This window comes from Nomascus leucogenys, chromosome 5 (genome assembly GCF_006542625.1).
Source record: "Nomascus leucogenys isolate Asia chromosome 5, Asia_NLE_v1, whole genome shotgun sequence".
NCBI classification, from domain to species: Eukaryota; Metazoa; Chordata; class Mammalia; order Primates; family Hylobatidae; genus Nomascus; species Nomascus leucogenys.
In genome coordinates, this window is record NC_044385.1 from 122,342,453 (window position 1) to 122,361,132 (window position 18,680).

Below are 18,680 nucleotides of genomic sequence, written 5' to 3' on the forward strand. Positions count from 1 at the left end.
AGTTTCCTATACATAGAAAGAGGGGTTTGAACTATCAGTGATAAATAATTCAGAATTTTCAACTTATAGAACCTTCTGAAGATTATAATTTCAATGTATCTACTGATAAAGCTCCAAAAAGCTATAATGAATAAATAACAGTTTTTACTAGACAGAGCTTTCTAAATTTGAAAAAAACAGAATCATTGGTGTTCAAAAGGAATAATAAATAAATAATTTCAAATAGCCTCTTTCCTGTCTGATATTCAATATATTTGTCTATCTATCCATCCACCCATTTATCAATCCATTTGTTCATCCATCTATGTGCCTACTTCTATGCTAGCAAGATGCATGTCTAAAGGTATTTTAAAATAATATGTGAAAAGAACAGAAAACACAGTCAAGCATGTGAGGTGCAACATTATAAGTATAATCATACTTTGTTATGTGACACGAAGGAAAAAGAAAAAGAAATAATTGGAAACTGGAATGCGAATCAGACAGGAGGGCTATGTGTTTCTAAAGATAAGATGGTCTTTTGAAGTCCCACTTTCCTTCTTATGGGCAGATGACTCTGATCCCAGCTCGTTTTACCAAGAAGAAAGTGATAGATCATTAAAAACTCATCACTCAAGGGCTCCAAAGAAGAAGTGGCTTTCGAAGAAAGTTCTTTTTTTCTTCTTCTTCTTTTTGGTCCATTAGCTTAATGAGTGAGAGAGATAGAGGAACTAATCTCAGAGGGAGAAGAGGGTCTGAGGTCACAGTAGGGAAAAAAGGGTAAAGATAGTTGATGAGAAATGAACTTTCATAAACAAAAGTAGAGTTTTAAAGGAAATAAGTCATAGCATAGTACTGCAGGACCTTGGGTGGAAGGTCAGACAGCCAGGGTTCTCCAGAAAGTCACTCAGTGTACCTCCCTAAAGCAACTGGAGTTTTTCTCCAGGAATGGAGGGCAGAGTGACATGCTTCCTTAGCCCGCAACAATGCAATAAGCCTACTTAGTCTAAAACACTTCACAATTCCTTCATTCATCTTTCAGTGGTGTCTATAGGTGCTATAATATGAAATAAGATACTCAAACATAAATAATGTTTGAGGGATTCAGTGAATTGCAAATTTTAAAGAGATGTGGCTAAAATGTCTTTAAAACTGTTTGCTGTCAAATCATGAAAAATGTAATCCAAGAGGATTTGTTGTCCAATGACTATTAATATTCTATACAGAGTGATTACTTGTAATACAAATATTATGAGTAGAAATTCTTACAAATGTGGTGTGTCCACTTAGCTAAGCCGGAACTATGTTTCTCCAGATTCCTTTCCTTGTATGGTTCTGGGTTAGTACTTGCCACAAGAGATATTTGACATGAGATGTAGACATGACCCAGCAGCCGTCTTTCCTGCATCCTGAGTGCTAATGCAGGTCTCAGGCACTCTGGTGGATTGTGCATGATGAGGCTAATCGACTAGCTCACCTGGTAGGTGTGGCTCAGCATTTCAACTGACCGTTCCTCCAGTTCCCCAAAGATCTGCTCCTTACACCTCTCCAAGGCCTGGAGTGGGTGTACGTGCAGCTCTGTGCTGAAAGGTACCAGCATCTCCAGCAAGTGGCCCACAGCATGGAGGCTGGAGGTGACTAGAGAAAGATGCAGGCTCCAATTTGTCTCGCGGGATCCAGTTGAATTTATGGGGCTTCAGTTCATCAATGTAGACTCCTATTTGCTCTTGCTCTCAATCATATCCAGCTTTCATCTCCATTTGCCAGTCTGGCAGATCCAAAGACCACATGTTTCAGGCTCAACATAGGTGCAGACCAACAGCCTGCAGAGATTTCCCCACTGGCTTCCACAATTTCAGGGAGGTCTAACCCCAATGAGTCCCTTAGGTTTTATCATACAAAGCAGTTCTGCCTCTTGATCAAATCTTGAGTGATACAACAACCCTACAAGATAAGAAAACTATTCAAGTCCAAATTAAGGAGACACCAAAAGTCCCCACATTTGTCAGTGGCAGGGTGAGGATTTGGATATAGGTACATCTGACAGGAAGCCTGAGCTTTTAGCCACTGCGCTGTCAGCATTCTATTCCATGAGATACGGATCAGAGGCTTCCCAGGGATGAGCATTTCTTGGTCTCTCTAGTTAGACGTAGTCTCTGTCCATACCCACGGCATTTTTTAAATGTCTTGTATAGCAATTATACATTCTGTATTCAATAATGGTTGTCTATGCACATGTTTATTCATTCATTCCACAATTAATACGTAAGCCCCTACTTTGTGACAGGCATAGATCTTGATGCCAGAGACACATCAGGGAGCACAATAGACAAACTCCTTGCCCTCATGGAGCTTTCATTCTAGTAGGGAGACAGACATCAGATCAAAGAGTGTGTATATAATACATGAAGTGGCCATAGCTGCTATGGAGAAAATAAGGCTAAGATAGGAATTGTCATATGGAAAGTGCTGCCCTTTTCAAAAGGGTGGTAAGGAGAAGGTTTTCCGACAAGGTGATGCAAGATTAGAGATATGAACGATGTAAGGGAGCCAGTTCTCAGATCTCTGGAGGACCAGTATCTAGAAGAGAGAACGGCAAATGCAAAGGCCAGAAACAGCAGGAAGCTGGGCATGTTTGAAGAACAGCAAGTGTGACCAGCACTCTTGGCCAAGGAGAAAGGTGGGTATGGATAAGGTCAGACAGTCAGTGGGGAAAATCATGCTGGACCTTCCACAAGCAGTTTGTAAGATCTATGGCTTGTCCTCTGAGTCACATGGGACGCCACTGGAGGGTTTTGAGCAGAGAAGTGACTGATCGGACTCACACACTGAGAATAGGCAGGAGGACCGGTGGGAGCAGGAGGCCAGTTAGGAGGTTATTGATTATGGTGGTGGGCAAGAGACAGTACTGGCTTGGATTGGAGCAGTGGCAGTGAAGATGGTAAAAAGTGGAGGGTCTGCATATATTTTGAGGATAGATTCAATGGGTCTTTCTGAAGGATTGTTGTGAAAAGAAAAAGAGAGAGAAGCCAATCATGGTTCCAAGGATTTTGGCCTGAGTGCCCAGAAGGATGGAGTTGTCATTTACAGCAAATGAGAAGACTATGGGAGAACAAGATGAGTGGAAGGGAAGTCAAGGGTTTGATTAAAGACATGCGAAGTCTAAGATGCTGTATTAATCAGGATTCTTCAGAGAAACAGAATATAATGTGTATATATGTATATATAGATTTATCATTAATTTATATATTAAATATATCTTAAATATAGATATTAAAGATTTATTACATACCCTGCAGATCTTGGGACTTGCCAACCTCCATGATCATGTGGTTGGCAAGTCCCAAGATCTGCAGGGTGAGTCAGCAAGCTGGAGACTAAGGAGACCCCATGGTGTAGTTCCAGTCCGAAGGCCAACAGGCTTGAAACCTAGGAGGAGCCTATATTTTACTTTGAGTCTGAAGGCAAGAACAGAGCCAGTGTTTTAGTTCAAAGGCTGTCAGGCAGGAGAATTCTGTTTAACTTGGGGAAGGTCAGACTTTTGCTCTACTCAGGGCTTCAACTGACTGAATGAGGTTCAATCTCATCCAGTCTCATCAGCGAGGAATCTGTTTTACTCAGTCTACCACTTTAAATGTTAATATCACCAATAAACACCCTCAGAGGATTACCTAGAATAATGTTTGACCAAGTATCTGGGCATCTCATGGCCCAGTCAAGTTTACACATAAAATCAACCATGGGAGATGCCTATGAGATGCTCAGAGGAAGGCAACTCAATATGAGTCTGAGATTCAGAAGAGAGGTCTGGCAAGAGTCTTATTTCTCCTAATATCTTTCTAACTTGCTAAACATTTTTATACAGCATAAAGTATGAGCTCAATACACAACCATAGAATTAAATAAATAAAAACAACCACAAAACAAAGAATAAAAATCAGGCGAATGTTTAAGTAGTTAATAACTTCAACTGTTTAATTGGATCCCAACACAATCCAATTACCCAATAATATTATTCTCTAGAGAAACATTACATTACTGAAAATAAAAATTAGAGGAATTAGAAATACTTCAAATAAAGTAGTAATGCATTCATAGATCAAAGAACACCAACAAATGTTCATGTGATTTTTATCGAGAGAATTAAATAAGAGAAAGAAAGCACCAAAAATGAGCAAAACTGGCTGGAAAAAAAATAGCTAATCAAAAACTGCTTGAACAAATGAAAAACCATCTCTAAGGCAAATGAAAAGAAAACTGGTTATAGCAGAGAACTTTGAGAGATTATCAATACTGTTCCAGGAAAATGAATAAACACTAAACTGAGTTTGACATGTTAATGGAATAAACATAGAAACTCAGTAACTAGGCACCAGAAATCATCTTTTAACCAAGGATGTGTAATAGATAGTCTCACAAAAATATGAATCTATTGCAGAGATTAGGAAGTCATTCTTGTTTCTTCTGATTTAGTAAAAGTGTAGGGGGTATAAGGCAGAATAATCGTGCATGCAAAGGACAATAATTTTTTAATAAAAATAGAAGCACAATATCAAGACAATGTATCTACCTAAGAAATAAAGTGCATTTGTTACTTCAACTAGAGAAAAACACTGAGCTGAGTTTACAGATAGGAGAGTTAATATGGGAGGCATCTGACCTCCCCAGTCAAGTAGCAGTCTGAATAATCAATGTCTTTTGAGCTTCTGTGACTCTGCTTTTTAATTTGCAGTATCACTGAAAGCAATTTCCTGGCATTCCAGAATCTAGCTCTAGGGGCAAAGTAATTGGTGACCCTTGGTCTATGTAAACAATCTGAATAACAAAGATCACAAAAGGGACATTAAAGGGACATTCAATTTAAATTGCATCTTTCTAGGCTGCTGGTCCTCAAAGAGGGATCTTCAGAACCATATGGTGGCAAAAGATACCTTGGAAATGAGGAAGGTTAAGGAGAAAGTGTGTAGGGGATACCACAGTAATGAGAATTGTGGAAATGTTCTGGTTATTCTTTGTCTCTCCTTCACACCACCTTTCTGTGCCCAGAAGTTGATCCCCTATGGACACCCAGGATTCATCACCCGGACACTCAGGAGGAAAACATTTTTTTTCCTCATTTTGAGCATCATTTCTGGAAGTCACTTGACCTCCATAGCTATAGGTATTGTCCTGGGCTCCCTCCTCCATGGCTCCAGTAACACTTACCCTCTAGTCCCTTTAAGACCTAAAGGTGATAATAGCTTGCTGCTGTTGCTAATCTCTGGGTGCCTTAATACCTCCTGTAGGTTGACTTTACCATGCCTACACCTCTAAATAGCCGTCTGTTCCTCAAAATTTTCTGAACCATTTAAATTGAATTCTGCTTCTTTGAATGACAAAGGAGTGCCAAATAATTTTAAAACGGCAACAAAAAGGGGAAGGGCAGGAACTGTATAGTCTTAGAATCCCTAGAATACCTTCCAGGATACTTCAAATGTAGTGCAATCTTAATATTTCTCTGCAGAAATTGTTGGTGAATTATAGACTGTATGCAAAGATGTGCATTTCCTATATCAGCTGGATCCATGAGTCTCTCAACAGTAATTTCTCAGCCTTTATGGTTTTCTACCATGCCCACAGAGGATACCAGAGGGGCAGAGCTTCAACCTTGGAGGGCACAAAAGGTAGATTAGATTATAATTCTTATTGTTTTATAGAACTGATATGAGACACGGCAAGGGTAAGATTAAGGTTGAAATTATTTGAAAACTAATGTTCCTTAGGCTAAAATGAATGCAACACTTATACACACTTGTCTTGCTGGGACTATAGGAGTCCTTGGAGATTATTCTTCAGTTACCTTTTACTGATGTTGTCCAGTGTAATACATGTATCAGCAACACTTGCTGTACCATTAGAGAGAAAAACAACATGCTGTAGAATATGAGGCTCTCATAATTAAAATGGATCCTCACCATGTTACATGTCAATTGGCAATATTAAAAATGTCCAAAATTACCAAGAATCAACCATTAGTGAAAATGCACCTAAAACCTTTTGAAGTCACTTATCACATCTAATTATCTGATACCAGGTATAATTATGCTGTTATGTATAATTTTAGTACCATGGCTTAGATCATGTTAATTCACCCTATACGCCATATTGAATTTCTAGCCTAAAATTATCAACATACTGATTGCAGCAAGACTAAAAATGAGCAGTCAAAGACAGTTATTCTAAGAGCCTTGCAAACAAGCATATTTATTCATTTTTGAATTTATTAGACAATTTTTTTTTCTGAGCACCAATTTTGTGCTATGTAAGGTACTAGATTCTGGTGATAACAGTGACAAATAATATGTCCTTGAGGCACACACAATCTGCAGGAGAGCAGGGTTGGGAGAGACAAATGTTCTAAATAGGGGGCCATGCCACAGTAGAGTGAATATGAGGGGCATGAAGGTATGAGTTGGCACCCTTGGGGTGGGCTGGGGGACAACTGAAATCACAAATGAGATAATGCCTGACTTCTCAAGAACAAGGCACAGGCAGAAGATTCCAGGTAAAAAGTAGTGTCCTGAGAAGAGGATGTTCCATCGAGAGGTCGCCTCCGGATTGATATGGCTGTATTTGTGTTACTAGAAAGGGGTCCCAATCCAGACCCCAAGAGAGGGTTCTTGGATCTCACACAAGAAAGAATTCAAGGCGAGTTCATAGAATAAAGTGCGAGCAACTTTATTAGAGAAGCAAAGAAACAAAAGAATGGCCACTCCATAGGCAGAGCAACCCTGAGGGCTGCTGATTGGCTATTTTTATGGTTATTTCTTGATGATACGCTAAACAAGGGGTAGATTATTGATGAGTTTTCTGGGAAAAGAGCAGGGATTTCCCAGAAATGAGAGCTCCTCTCCCTTTTAGACCATATAGGTTAACTTCCGGGCATTGCCATGGAATTTGTAAATGGTCATGGCGCTGGTGGGAGCATCTTTTAGCACGTTAGTGCATTATAATAAGCAGTGAAGGCAACCAGAGGTCACTTTTGTCACCATCTTGAGTTTGGTGGGTTTTGGCCAGCTTCTTTACCACATCCTGTTTTATCAACAGGGTCTTTATGTCCTGTATCTTGTGATACCAGCCCTGCTGACCTATCTCATCCTGTAACTAAGAATGTCTAACCTCCTGGGAATGCAGCCCAGTCGGTCTCACCCTCATTTTACCCTGCCCTTATTCAAGACGAAGTTGCTCTGGTCGGAATGCCTCCGACAGTTCCAGGATTATACAAAGAGATGTTTGTGTATGAGAGAAGGGGCTGAATGGGTGGGCAGGGGTCTTGTTTGCCAAAGGGTTTGACTTGTGCTGTGTATTTTCTGGAGATCACTGATATTTTTAATAAGTTTAATTCATTTGGCCACTTAACAAGTATTTAAGGAGCCCACCTACATACCAGGTACAGTGGTAGGCATCGAGGATATAAAGGTGAACCAAATGGAAAGGATCCCTCTCCTTGTGGAACTTATATTCTAAAAGGAATGCAATGGGGCAGACACTGAAAGTAAAACAATTTGATGAGTAAAGTAAGTACAATTTGTTATTAGTGCTATGATGGAATTATGATGCTGGCATTGAGAATTGTGCATGATGGGAACAGACTTTGAGTGGCATGTTCAGAGAAGACCTCTTTAAGAAGGTATCATTGAAAGAAAGACCTGAAAGCTGAGAGATATCCATTCATACACAGAGTGGAGTGAAGAATGTTGTGGAAGGATGTTCCAAGTAACATTATGCCCTGAGATGGGAGAGGAGCTCGACCTGTTGCAGAAACTAAAAGACTAGGGAGGCTGGAGCATAGCGAGAGAGAAGAAAGTGACCCAAAATGACGTGGGAGGTGTGATCAGGAGTCTGCTCTTGGAAGGCCGTGAGGTTCATTGAAGATGCTCAAGGAAGACAGTTAAGGGCAGTAAGCAGTGTGATGACATGGCCTGACTCTGGCTACCCGCTTCTTGATGTCTCTCCTACCACCACCAAAGTCTCAGCCATTGTGGTTTCCTTTCCAGACAACTGCCACACACTGATCTCTCCACTCCCACTCTTGCCTACCTGCAATCCATTCTCCACCTAGTAGCCACAGTCACTTTACCTTGATTATCATGTTTAATCCCCACAAAATCCCAAAGGTAGAAACTATAATTATCTACATTTTACTGATAAAATAATTGAAGTTCAAGTATTTTGCTCATGGTTACCTAAGCCAAGATTTGCAAACTCAGTTCAGCTGCAGGCTTTGTGCTCTTAACCCATACATTGTATAATACATCCTCCCCATTTGTCAACTTTAATCTCAGTGGAAGCCAAGTCCCGCCCAGTGTCTACCAAGCATACTTTTCAGTGTTCTGCTTTTCCACTATTGCCACATCTTACCCTCAAGTGTCGTAGCGCCCTTGGGCCCCACCAACTTGGCGAACCAAAATCCAACTAAAAGAGGGTATCTTTGCCCCCAGGCTGGAACGTCTAGGATGGAAAGTGCTTCAGAGAATGCATCGGTCTGCTGGGGAGAGCGGAACTGCTGTTCCTTTCTCACCTGCTGGGTTTCTCTTTTCTTTGCTTCTGACTTCCTCCTGACAACCTACATTAAGTCTGACCCTTTGCACCAGGCACCCAACTACAGCCTTCTTTCAAAACAGCTCTTGTCCTTTATGTAACCACCCAGCTAAAAAAATGTCAGGGTTCTTTAGACTTGGGTGGGAAGTGGACAGCAGCTTGGACAAAGCTATCACATCAAAATAGCTGCTGGCTCTCTCTTGATTGAATTGTCTTAGGACTAAAGCCCAGAATTGTAAACTAACATCTATTTTTCACCCGCTGGCTTCCTGGGTTTGTTTCAGCCTTCGGGTGAAACTATTGGATACTGGACATCCATACACACCTTGACTTCACTTCCTTTTTACCATAACTTACACCTTTAGAGGCATTGCAGCTGAGCTGCTTGTTTGGGAGTGAAAGCTAATACCGTGTTTTTCAAAGTGTGGCCACAGATTCCTGGGCCCACCCTAAGTCAGAATCTCTACAGTTCAGGTCCTTGGCTAATTCTAATCTTTGGTGTCTAAAGGCTCTTTTCAGCCTTTTCTCAGGATCGTGGGTTTCCTGATTGCCAAACCATGGACAGGAAATAGGGCAGCTCAGCTGGACACCCACGAGGCTGTTCAGGTTCAATAATTCTTGGGCACCCTCTGTCTATATTGAGGAGTTCAATTTCCTCTGCTTTCCAACTGGCTTCACCCTTGGAGTATTAATTATTTTCTTAAGCTCTGGTGTTAGCCCAGCCTTCAATTCCAAATTCTTCACTCTCACTTCTGCCTCTGACTGTTTGCATTTGACACCTGCCTGGTGGACCGGGTCTGATCTTATCTCCTCTAGTGACAGATCAGTTCCAGCCCAGGGTCATATCTATTCTAATAGCGAAGATAACACAGAAACGTAGGGGTGGGGTCAGATCTGATCTAAATTAAATAGCCGGTACGTTTTTGGGAAAGCATGAACAATGAAGATTTTTCCTCTCTTTTTTTCTGAATCCATATCGTTTAATATTCTTTCTGCTTCAATATCTGAAGATGTTATTCTCTCATATGATTTTCTTCCTTTTGAGGATTAGAATGTTAACCTCTAAAGGCCAACCAAGCTGCCACAGTAACAGGGCTGGGGTCAGGTTATTTCTGTGTTTTAGAGCATATAGCTAAAGACTCTCCATCTTACATAGCTACAGCAGAGAATAAAAGTTAGGAAATGCATCACAGTCATCCCTGACTTATAAACACCCAAATTATGACTGTCCTGTATAGAGGCATGTTCGATGCACGGGTGAAACATTTTCTTCTCTTTCTTTGAGAGGCCATGGCAGATGCAGGGTGTGGGATCCCTTCTGGCCATGTGCCAAGTACCCGGAGCAGCTGCAGAGGGATCCCCCTTCCTAAGCTTCTTCTCATTGGCAGGGTGGCAACTCTCTGAGCTCTTCTGAAAATAGCTGATGTCTACTTGCAACATCTTGAGCTACCATTCATGAATACATTTGCCTATAGGTACGGTAAATAAATAATCGTGCTAGTCCACAAAAATCCTTTTAATCCAAAACACAGCGGAGTTATTCTTCTTACATTTTGCCCGCACTTCCATCAAATAGGCATGGAGAGGCTGGCCTAACGTGGATAACATGTGTTTCTGTGTAACTTGTGTTAATAATCTCACACAACTGCCGCAGGACTTTTCCTTAGTTCAGCTAAAGACGGGGTCCTTGTCCGTCCCACGGCCATGAAAATTCAAGCTGGCAGATGGTTTGAAGGGTGAGTAAAGCAGGGTTTTCCTGGGTGAAAAGGAAAAAGGAGAAACAGGGACTCCTCAAGGCCAGAGTTCATCTAGTGTACTTACTGCCTCGCAGCTTGAATCCCCAGTTCCACCCAGGAAGAGGAGGGGCCAGGCTCCTTCCCACTGCAAAGGGTTCACACTTCTGTGGCTCCACCCTAGTGCACACCCTTCCCAGGGCGCAGGCTGGCTGGAATTTTTCTGGGGACCCCCTCCCATCTGGCTGGCTCACAACCAATTTGCAAGTGAACACAACTCTCATGGAAATTGAAAAAAAAGTCTTTCTACATAGGGTGCTGGGACAACTCTTTTTTTTAAATCAGACCTAATCATTCCACTGTTGTCTACACAATAGTATGACTTCATTACAGGCATGGATTTCCAAGTAAGTGGTTTTTTTTTTGTTTTTTTTTTTTTTTAGTTTCTTTCATTTGGATTGTTTTTTAATGAACATGCTCATCTCTCATTAAAACTTTAAGTGTTATTATCTGGAATAAAAGCAACCAGAGCTATTTTAGCTAACAGATGATAGGTTTCAAGAGGAGATGAAATCAGCTCCTGATTTGTGAATGTTTGGAGCTGATGTATTCTAGTGCTCCTATAAATCCAAACTCAGGCTTCAAACTCTTTCAAGTTGGCCTGTGAAGAACAAAATTCAGAGCAGAGGATAACTGGTCACCATGATGGGAGTCATCCCTCACCGGAGTTAGCCCTTTATAACTCTCAGTGCTCTTCCATGGGCACCGCCTCCTTGGCTATGCAAAAGACAGGTGGTTCCACTTTATGGATGAGACTATGAGGCTCAGAGAAAGTAAATGACTGGCTTGGAATCATAGAGATGTATGTGGACAAACTTACAGCCGTTTGACCTCTAAGCCCATTGTTTTTCTGCTATTCTACACTTTTGTTTTAGAGTAAATATCTGATCTGCAATAAACATGGCTTTTCAAGGCTTAGCATAGATAATTCTGGGAAATTAACTTTACCTCTTCTGATCTCATGTTCTTCACGTGTTAAAAACAACATTTTGTCTTTCTTCCTCTATTGTTATAAACAGCAAATGAAATGCAAACAAACTGTGGCGTGCCATCCAACGGGGAGGGAGTATCAGTATCCTGGTTTTCATAAAGTGCTGGGGATCGCTGCTAGTTCTTCTTTCTTCTTAAACATTTATTTACACAGAACAAGGGAGCTGGAAAATGTACTCGGATCACCGTCAGCATCCTTGAGGGCATGGGTTGCTTTCAGGAAGGGCTGAGCTTCAGCTCCTGTCACCTGCTGTGGCTGGCTGGAATCTGATTTCTGCCATGCTAAGACAGCAATGGAAACTAAGCCAGGGGTCCGCTGCGGCAGGTGGCCCGAGCCCCACGCTGTCTTCCACACTGCTGACACTCGTGGTTTGAACTCTTCTGCCCAAACGCAGACTGAATGATAAAAAACATATCAGGCTGAGCTATCTGGTGTTTTTCTCCCTCATTGTTGTAATCAGGCATGATTGAAAAAGCACTAGGTAGCAGGTGGCCCACGCAGAGTCACCAGCTGCACATGCTGTGCATGTGGTTCTGAAAGTAAACATTAATAACCATTTGCTGAAAATTGGTTAAAAGTCCTTATCTGTCCCTTTAAGTTGTGATCATATTAATTTTATTTGTGTGTACTGTGGGTTCTGTACATAGGGTGATAGACGAGCCAAGAAGACCAGAACATGTGTGTGTCCACACATGTATGTGTATATAGACATAAAATATGCATACATATTTACACACATGTATGTATGCAAATGGACATGCACATACTTACATATATGCTCACATGTGCATGCATATATGCAGGAATGTAGCCACACATACATATATGTATATGCATATGCATTTGTACACATGTATACACATATGTGTATATATACATACCTACATGTATTTATATTTCCTCCCGTACACAAATGAGGAATTGTTTTGGTTATTTTCCTACCAAAACATTTAGTTTCATCCTAACAAAACTAAAATGTACTCCGTCTACCTTGAACTACCTCCCTCCCTCCCTTTCTCCCTTCCTTTTTCCTTGCAATAGGCATTTACTGATTTCCACCATATGCCAAGTAACTGTAGAACCAAGATGGAAGGCACAGTCTTCATCAACAATGAGTAAGAGATCCAGGTAATTAAATCGACCTTAGAATTCAGTGGCTGGGTGTTTTGACAGTTAAGTATAAGAAGCGTGGAGATGGCCAGGAACAATGGCTAACGCCTGTAATCCCAGAATTTTGGGAAGCTGAGGTTAGGGGGTTGCTTGAGGCCAGGAGTTTGAGACCAGCCTGAGTGACAGCAAGACCCCATTTCTTTAAAAAAAAAAAATATAGAAGTAGAAGGTGGAGCACATTGTCCACCCTGGAGTGACAAAGTCTCTCTAGATGGAGGGATGTATGAGTTGTTCAAAGGATGAGATGGTGTTAATGGGGATAGAAGGGTCCCAGAGGGACAGATAAGTCTGTAAGGGTCAAAGTGTAGCGGTTTCAGAAGGCATGGATCTTTCAGGAATTTTGGGCAGTCTTGGCTGAAAATAAAGGAAGGAATGAGGTCTGAGTTGGGGGAAGTGGACAAGGGAGTATGACAGTGAGAGAAGAGACAGATTGATAGGAATCAGGTGATGGAGAACTGGGGTGTCAGGATAAGAAAATTAGACTTGATGCTTGGAGAAGCATTGGCCCTCTGCCTAAAAGAAATCAGGGTAGGCTGAGTGAAAAATAAGCTTTCAAAGATGCATATTCTCTTTGCCCTTTTTTTTTTTTTTCCTTTCTCTTTTGGCTGGGTTTTCATGTGTATTAGTGTTCTGGGGGAATTATACGTGCATCAGTCACGTGCAGATGTTTGGTTCACTCAGCTGGTTGATTCAGAAAGCTGCAGGAAGCAGTAGGTCAGGCTAAGGAAAAGGCATTCATATTTCAATATGTGTGTGCGGCAGGTGTGGGTTCTGTGATCTGAACAGAAATGCAGGGGAAGAGGAGAGCGGGTGTGTCTCCCAGCAAATGTCTCCACTCTGAGATGATGGGTATGATTATGGCCCCAGGAGTGGTGATAATTCCTGATATTTGTGTATGAGTGTACTTGTCTGGGAGTGCCCGTATGCCCACTTAGGAACTGTTATTTGGGGAAGCATCCTGTGAGGTGTTTGAACATGGATCGCGAGCCCCCCATGCAGAGGAGAGAACCAAGGTCTGGAGCGGTGATGGGATCACACCCCCTCCTTGATAATGGCTGCAGCTGAAACATTTGTCAGCCCAAGTACCTCCTAAGGTTCCTCTCACCTTTTGTAACTTCATTTTAAAGACAATTACTCTGTGGGTGAATCTAGGGAAAATATTCCCTCTGAAACCTAAAACAGTCTTGTTCTAAGCATGAATCTGTCAGTGGTGGTGACGAGAAACAATGTTTCCCGGCAGATTTCTCTAGTAAATCAAGGGCTACATCAATTCTCCGTGGATTAGGGTCTAATAGCTCAGTCCTCAGTGCATTTAAAGAAAGATATTGTGCCAGTTTTTTTTTTTTTTTTTTTTTTTGAGACGGAGTCTCGCTGTCGCCCAGGCTGGAGTGCAGTGGCACGATCTTGGCTCACTGCAGGCTCTGCCTCCCGGGGTTCACGCCATTCTCCTGCCTCAGCCTCCAGAGTAGCTGGGACTACAGGCGCGCGCCACCTCGCCCGGCTAATTTTTTGTATTTTTTAGTAGAGACGGGGTTTCACCGTGTTAGCCAGGATGGTCTCGATCTCCTGACCTCGTGATCCGTCCGCCTCGGCCTCCCGAAGTGCTGGGATTACAGGCGTGAGCCACCGCGCCCGGCCTCTTTTTTTTTTTTTAAGCTGCATAGTTTGAGGGTTCCCAGTGGCAGAAGGCAACAGACAGGTTTGGCTTCCTAATTACATTAGGCCGTACTATGCATGGCTCTGGGACCTCATTCCTAATGTTTGCTGCCACAGCACAAATAGGAGATTGCTTCTCCTATTTTTGAAACTTTTAGCTTCTCTGTTTCATTTTCCCCATCTCTGGCACAGACAAAAGCCTTTGACTGACTTGCTAGTTAGACAAAATCCTGGAAGAATATAAAGGAAATGTGAACAGGGACTAAATCTCAGTGGTGGATTTAAGATGGTATTTATTATATGTCTCTATTACTTTGTACTTATCTCTTCTTTTTAGTAATGAGACTATCTTTTATAAACAGAAAAACAAGGCTGGGTCCTTTGTGAAAAAATTAAAATTACATACTTTCTAGTCTACACTCCAAAAGAAACTTGGTTTGTGCACTTCATAACATCTGCACTTTCAAAGTACTCGTCCGTTAGTAAAGATCAGGTGGGATCTTCAAGAATCTCATTCCCTGTAGGACAAAATGCACAGGACAAGAAATTCTTTGAAGATAGAATTCTCACTATTTTGAGGGTGGCAATAAGGCAGGGAAAGCCAGTGGGTCCCTACAAAAGAAAGTCATTGAGTGATCACTTGGGAGCCTCTGAGATCCAAGATTAATATATTATCTTAACCTGGTGATACTCTTTGAGCACTGGAGGTGTCACGTGTGAAATGCCACCCCTTTTTTTGGTGTATGATCAAAACATCAATGCCTGCATTGTGATATAGAATGATCATTTTAAGTTTTATCGTCAGAGTAACATGATAATAGGAATCACTTCTTTCTGTAATACTAACCTAATCTTAAAAGGATGATTTGCTGTGATCTCCAGATGAATCTGAAAGTATCCATAGTTGGAGATGGCAGATCCCGTGTTTAGATGAATGAAAGCCCAATGCAGTTTTCTAGTCATATGGTTAGATAGTCATTCTGACCTGCTTTATTAATTGATCAACCAATTTTATGAGTATATAATATAATGTATAACTTTTATTAAAAGATAATGGTAGCTCAATTATACTAAAATAATAGCCAAGATCTGCTCTAACCAGGGCTCCTGATGCTTGAGTAAACTAAAAATATCCCAGAATGAACATCTGAGCAGCTCTCCGTGTAGGAGCAGGAAAATAGAGTGTACACCATAGGAAGTCAGAGAGATCTAATGGAACTCTGAGGCTTGTGGATGAGATGACTAGGTGTTGCCAGTAACCAGAATTGGATTACAGGAGAAGGGGCAGGATTTGGAGAAATTATGAGCTCAGTTTTAGATGTGTTGAGCTTAAGCATCTATGGTAGCATGCCTAATAATTATGGGTCTAAAAATCAGGAAAGCGCTGGGGTTATGAAGTTTACCCATCTAGAAATCATCATCTCACCTCCCCTTTTGGTGCTTAGCTGAGCACTGTTCCTGGGCTAGAATCCCAGGTATTAAGGCCAAACATTGAAGAGACAAGGGCTGAGTTATCAAGAGAGAGCATCAAGGCTGAGGGCAATCTGGCTCACAAATCTAAACCTGGAGGAGCTGGGTATAGAGAAAAAGCCCAGGCATGGGCCATAAGTAGCAAAATGAAGAGAAGCAGTGGAATGCCGGGTGAGAGGTAGCATTCTGAAGGAATGAGGAGCCACCAGAGCAAAGTCATGGGTGATTTTTATGGAGCGCCTAGAGCCTTGCCTGTCAGGGTGGAGAGGATTCGATTAGTTTCCTGTGGCTGCTGTGATGAATTAGCACAAGCCTAGTGGCTTAAGACACACACATTTACAGTAGAGGTCAGTCCCAATGTGCCTTTTGTGCTGAAATCAAGGTGTGGGGGACCCGTGTCGCTGCTAGAGATTCTAGGGGAAAATCTCCTTGTCATTTCCAGCTTCCGGAGGCTGCGCACATGCCTCTGCTCATGGCTCCTTCCATCTTTAAAGCCTCTCACTCCAACCTCAGCTTTCGTGGTCACAGTACCTTCTCTCACCCTCTTATCTCCCTCTTATCAGGTCCATTGTGATTACACTGAGCTCAATATGGCCAATCCAAGATAATCTTCAGATCTCAAGATTCCTAACCGCAGCTGCAAAGTCCCTTTTTCCATGTAAGGTAACATATTCTCAGGTTCCAGGAATTAGGACGTGGACATCTTTGGGAGAATGATTATTCAGCCTCTTGGAGGAATGTAAAGGCATTCTGGAAAAACCTGATTCTCATCCCAAGGTATTTCAGATTTATGAAATATTTCTTTTATAAAACTAAGTTATTCTCTATTCAGTGATGTGAATTATTTACTGCAGGTCAACTTCAGGTCACCACGTTTTGTACTTAACTCTCAATTTGGGATTCTTCTTAGAGTAATTCAGGACATCATGGATATAAATTTTATTCTTTGTTTCGGATATCAAATATCATCATAACTTAAGGTATGAACACTCTGTTGAATATTATGCAACAATTAAAAGCATGAAAACATGCAGAAACACAAGAAATAATTGAGATAACATATGTGCAATATGAAAATAGCCCAAAAGGAAATATATCAAATGAATAATTGTTGTTTCATTAGAAACATGGGAATATGTCACACTTCGGTCCTTTTCTCTAATTCTCAAGCATTCTACAGTAAAAAACAATTTTAGCTATTTTTGAAAAGTGACATACCAAAGAATATGTGTTTGACTCAGGGAAGAGATGGAGGAATAAATTATAATTGCCAACTGCAGACAGGAGGTGAAAACAATGAAAATGGAGGAGTTGAACTCCCAACCTCAGGTGATCCGCCTGCCTTGGCCTCCCAAAGTGCTTGGATTACAGATGTGAGCCACCACGCCCAGCCCAAGAACAGCCTGGCCAACATGGCAAAATCCCATTCCTACTAAAAATACAAAAATTAGCCAGGTGTGGTGGCGGGTGCCTGTAATCCCAGCTACTCGGGAGGCTGAGGCAGGAGAATCACTTGAACCCAGGAGGCGGAGGTTGCAGTGAGCCAGGATCATGCCTGGGAGTCAGACAGTCACTGATGCTTGGTAGTGGAGGGGGTATTTCCAAGGGTGAGGTGGGAACACGGGAAGGATGGGATGGTTATTTTGGAAACCATGAGGACGATAGCTGGAAATCATTGCTTAGGCAGGGAGGATGAGAGCAAAACATCACGGAAGCCAGGGAGCAGTAAGGTTAAGTAAGCTTTTTTGTTGTTGTCCTCTTCTTTTGAAAAACAATTTTTTTAAGAAAAGAGAGATTATCCTCACGTCTTACCAAAATATAAGTAGATCTGTGCAAAAAGAGCTAGACTATATCGAATGCACACTTTAGAATTTCCTAAGTTGATACTCTCTATATCTTGTAGGATAGAGAAACAGTGCCTGGTAGCAGAATGAATGTAAGACTAGTCTTTTCTCTCCCTAACAAGCTATGGGAAAGATACTTCCATTCAATGAACCTCAGTTTCCTCATTTTTAAAACGCATGGTTTGGATCAGATAGTTTCTAATGATCCCTGAAGCTGTAATACTTTATATCCATCTCTGAAGTCTCTAGCTCCACTTAAAAAGTCTTAGTTTCATTCTCTCATCAGAATGATTAGACCAAAACATAATTGTGGAAAAAAGAGACTGGGGATTTGGTTTCATATCCAAATGTCTCATTCCTGTACAGGCCAAATAATCAGCTCACTTGCCTGGAAGCATGTTTATGGAAGCAATTCAACAACTGAGAAAGATTGGTAATGCCAGAGGAAGTGGAACAATAATTTCTCCCTTTTATTCATATTAGACGGCAGGTAAATACCCACCATCCACCTAGGCAAAGGATTGAAAATCGCCATTAAGAGAAAAATTAAAGAAGGTGCACTGGAGAATGCCCATTTTACCTTCCTGTCAGAGCTTGGCAAGGTGCTTTTGGAGGCGTACCCAACTGTGGGCGTAAAATTGTCAAACTGTAAAACACCAGGTGCTGGCCACTAAGTGCTTAGGAAAAATGCAACTGGTATCTGGGCAGAGAGGATCCCATTGGGTATTTGGCAGAGTATGACGACAGTTTGGAGAGGGCTCAGAGAAGGGTAGAGGGAGAGATCAGTAGGATGATGAGAAGGCGTTTGCCAAACATGTATTTCAGGCAAGAAGTAAGGGGAAGAAATTTTATGAGTGCACTGGAAACAGAATGAGTCTTCTTAAGTTCTATGTGATTAAGAACAGAGGTAACTAGAGTTTGAGAAACATAGCTGCTAAATTTTGGGTAACTACTATGAAAGATAGAATTTGCCATGATTTCTATTAACTATTATAATAGAAGTACTAAATTGTTGAGATAGAGAAACACACAGAGATCAGTGATACTGAACAATGAAAACAGAAGAGAAAATCAAATTAGAAAAACATCCATAGCCACATGTGGATTAAGATTTCCTCAATTCCTTGTTGAAAAGATATTAGAGTTAACACAACCCTAGTCCGTAACCTTTGATTTTGATGCATCTGCAGTTATGTT